Raw genomic sequence first — 4,540 nt, 5'->3', positions numbered from 1 at the left:
ACCCTGGAGATCATTTCTTAGGGAATTCTTTAATGGCTGTTCAATTTCTTTTTCTAAGATAGGGTTATTTAGGCATTTTATTTCCTCATCTGTTAATCTGGGTAATTGATATAGTTTTTAAAAAATATTCATCAATTTCATTCAGATTGTCAGACTTACTGGCATAAAACTGGGCAAAATATTTCCTAATGATTGCTTTAATTTCTTCTCCATTGGTGGTGATCTGACCCTTTTCATTTTTGATATTGGATATTTGGTTTTCTTCTTTTTTAAAAAAATTAAATTAACCAATGGCTTATCTATCTTATTGGGTTTTTTCATAAAACTAGCTCCTAATTTTATTTATTAGCCCAATAGTTTGGTATAATTTTTAAATTTGGAGATTTTTAATTTGTTCTTTTTCTAGTTTTTTTTGTTGCATGCCCAATTAGTTGATCTGATCCTTCTGTTTTGTTGATGTAAGAATGTAGAGAATAAAATTTCCCCTAACTATTGTTGTATCCCATAAATTTTGGTATGTTTCCTTATTGTTATAATTTTCTTTGACAAAATTATTGATTATTTCTATGATTTGTTCTTTGACCAACTTATTCTTTAGGATTAGATTATTTAGTTTCCAATTAATTCTCTTTGTTGAATGTAATTTTTACTGCATTATGATATGAAAAAGATACATTTAATATTTCTGCCTTTCTACATTTGATTTTGAGATTTTTATGCCCTAATACATGGTCAATTTTTGCATAGGTGCCATGTGCTGCTGAGAAAGATTTATTCCTTTTTGTTCCAGTTAAGGTCTGTCATATCTTTTCCTCATTTTTCTTCTACCTCTCTTATTTGATTTTTAAGCTACTTTTTAAAAAGCTATTACATGAGTTCTTTCTGGGCTTGTGATCAATTCCAGTTTTTCTTTGGGGCTTTGCCCATAGGTGTTTTGGCATTGTTGTACTTTTTTGAGTTTGTTTCTTGATCATCCCTGGCACCATAATAATTTTCTCTGGTTTAGATTCTTTTTAGTTGTATTTTCCTCATCTTTTCTGGTCTTTTCCCTTACTTTTAAATTTGTACTCTGCTCCTGTGGTGGCATTGTCCCAAACTTCTTGTGCAAGGGGCTGCAGACTCTGACTGTTGGCTGGTGTTGCACTGATGTTGCCCTGAGGCCCCCCAGTGACCCTTTTTTTGGAAGCACCCTTCTCTCTGGTGCTGTGCTGATGGGATGGGATGGGATGGGATGGGATGGCTGGGTCTGACAGCTCACCTGGTACTGAGCCTGGGTCCCAGTGCTGATGTCTGGCATGTGCTGATCCCTGCATTGACATCTGTTTGCCCAGTGCTGTATCGAAGCATGTGGTAGTCCCTGTGTTGGAGGCTGCCTGTTCACTTGGGTATTCTGGGTTATATGGGGGGGTCCAAGCATTGGTGTCTGCCTGTTTAGGCAGCTATGGGGTGTGGTGTTGATGTCTACTTGTTTGCTGGGGGCTACCCTGAAGCACTTGACAGTCTAGCTGTTGGCAGCTGCCTGTTTCCCCAGGGCTATGCTGAAGTACATGGTGGTTCTAGGAGCTGGTGTCTGCTTGTTCCCCTGGATATGCTGAGGCATGGGATGGGGGAGCAGGAGAGGGGTGGTTGTGGTGTTGGCATTTGCCTGCTCCGCCACACTGTGGCTCAGGATGTCCTGCTGGATTGCTGAGGTGGGGCTTGCTACTGGGTTGCTGGTATGCTTCCTGTCCTGGACTATGCTCTCTATTTATCCCAGTGAGACACACCTCTTCTGTGGACCTTCCAAGTTTCTTGGGCTAAAAGAATGTTTCACCCCATCTTGTAATTACCCTGGTGTTCCAGGATTTGCTTTGGGGCACTGTTTTCTGATTGTATGGAGGTAAATCTGGGAAAGTTAGGGTGATTTCCTGCTTACTCCACCATCTTAGCTCCTGGAAGTCCCCCCTACCCCAAATGCACATTTCTTCTTCGTCTTCTTCTTCTTCTTCTTCTTCTTCTTTCTCCTCCTCCTCCCCCTCCTCCCTCCTCCCCCCTCCCCCCCTTCCCCCCTCTTCCCCCTCCCCCCCTCCCCCTCCCCCTCTCCCCCTCCCCCTCCTCCTCCTCCTCCTTCTTTTTTGGCTAGGCAATGGGGTTAAATGACTTGCCTGGGGTCACACAGCTAGTAAGTGGCAAGGGTCTAAGGCTGGATTTGAACTTAGGTCCTCCTGACTCCAGGGCTGGTGCTCTATCCTCTGCGCCACCTAACTGCCCCCCCCCCATCTTCTTAAAAGGTATGGCTTTTTGCTTTTTTAGGAAAATAAATAACTTGGTCTCAAATTAGAAGATTCCTCTGTGGGAGTCATTCTACCCAAATACTTCAATCAGAAGAAAAAGCCAGTAGTTTCTTTCTACCATCTCCTTTGTCTACTCTCCTACTTTAAGTAAAACTTCTTGAAAAAAAAGATATTGTCTTTTGTGAATTTAGGCATTTGCTTATATGTCAGGTTCATATATTCTGATTTTTGAGGTTATGGGAATAATGTTATATTTACCTGTCTTCATTACCTTCTTCATCCATTCATCAAAAGAAAGATAATTTAGTTAGATGATTATATGTAGTAACAGGAGTATAGAACCAAAAGTCTACTAAGCCATCAGGAAACTTTCTGACAGACTAAGAATTATCCTAAGATTAAAAAATAGACCAATTAAGTTTGACATAATGATCTGTGAAGAGGTGAATCCTAAGGTTCATTTAGAAGTGTTCTGGGAGGATAGAAACCAGCTAGACAAAGTGTTGTGGGACTGAGGCTGAGTGAATGATTATGGGTACATACATCAAATTCATCCAAGATTCCTGGACAGATGTAATTACTTAGATAATTTTACTCTATTCACTGACCATTGACATGAAAGAAAGAATTATATAGAGTGATATGTACTCACCAAAGTGGTTTTCCATGGAGGTGTCAAGGAGACTGCCTAAAATGAAGTCCAAATTAAGGAGGTACCCCCTATTGATAGTGAGGTGAATGAATGAATGAATGTATTAAAAAAAATATTAAGTCTTTACTTTGTGCCAGACTGTGCTAGCAATGAAGGATACAAATACAAAACCAAGATAGGTCCTGTCCTCAAGGAGTTTATATTCTAACAGGGGAAGTAATAAGGATAATGGTGGCCAAAGAAGAGAATTTTGGTTTGAAGAATCACAGGGATTATGAATAGAGCCATGAGACAGTCTCATTCTAGTATCAATGGTAGTATAAATGTGACTAATGTTCTCAAAGCAGAAGGTTCAAGGGTGTGGTGGCTCAACACACAGCTATGAGGCAGATGACAAGGTGACTAAGGAGGCCTTGATTTTGATTTCTCTGCAAATGTCTGAAAGAAGCATATAGTATAATCTGAAACTATCTAGATAGAGTAGGTTATAGGTGAGTTTGTATTCACCTGCCAATGAGGAACAGCCCAAAGGCAGAGTTCTAAAGCTGAGCAAATTAGATGTGGTGAGGGGTGGGTATGGTTTCTGTAAGTGTGTTCTGGAGGGTCACTGTTCCAAATGGGTAGAAGAGAGACAGCAGCAGGGCAGTTGTCAGAGGTCCTTCAAATGTTTCTACTTGTGGGCAATATCATTTTATAATACATAAAATAAAATCTTATAAAATCTCATCAGATCTAACCATCTACACTAAACCAACAAAGTATATGAAAAATACATATTCTCCAGACTTTGTTATTTAGGTTAATGGGTATTTAATTCATTAATAAGTGAAACTTGAACAAGTAATATAGATTAAAAAAAAAAACAAGTTAGGCTGCCAAATTAAGTGACAAGAGGAAATTAGGTTGGATTGTATAGGAAATATTGCTCAGCACTTTCAATCAATGACTCCAAACTTCTCCTGATAAAATTCATGTCTTTTTTTATAATTTATTTATTTATTTTTAGTTTTCAGCATTCACTTCCATAAGATTTTGAATTTTAAATTTTCTCCCCCTCCCTCTTCTCCCCGCTTCCCAAGACGGCATGCAATCTGATATAGATTCTACTTACACATTCATATTAAGCATATTTTCACATTAGTCATGATGAAAAGAAGAATTAGAACTAATGGGAGGAACCATGAGAAAGAAGAAACAAAACAAAACAACAAAAGAAAAGAAGAGCGAATAGATTGCTTCCATCTGCATTCAGACTCCATAGTTCTTTCTCTGGATGTGAATAGCATTTGCTATCGTGAGTCATTTGGAGTTATCTTAGATCCTTTCATTGTTGAGAAAAGCTAAGCCTATCAAAGTCAGTCATCGCACAATGTGGTTTTTACCATGTGAAATATTCTCCCAGTTCTGCTCATTTCAATGATTTAGAGCATTTTTTCATATGACTATAGATAACTTTAATTTTTTCACTTGAAAACTGCTTGTTCATATCCTTTGATCATTTATCAATTGGGGAATGACTTGTATTCTTATAAATTTAACTCAATTCTCTATATGTTTTAGAAATGAGGCTTTTATCAGAGACACTGGCTGTAAAAATTGTTTCCCAGTTTTCTGC

Source organism: Vombatus ursinus, unplaced genomic scaffold (genome assembly GCF_900497805.2).
Source record: "Vombatus ursinus unplaced genomic scaffold, bare-nosed wombat genome assembly UNPS02014781.1, whole genome shotgun sequence".
Classification (NCBI taxonomy): domain Eukaryota; kingdom Metazoa; phylum Chordata; class Mammalia; order Diprotodontia; family Vombatidae; genus Vombatus; species Vombatus ursinus.
This window is presented reverse-complemented; position numbering follows the sequence as displayed.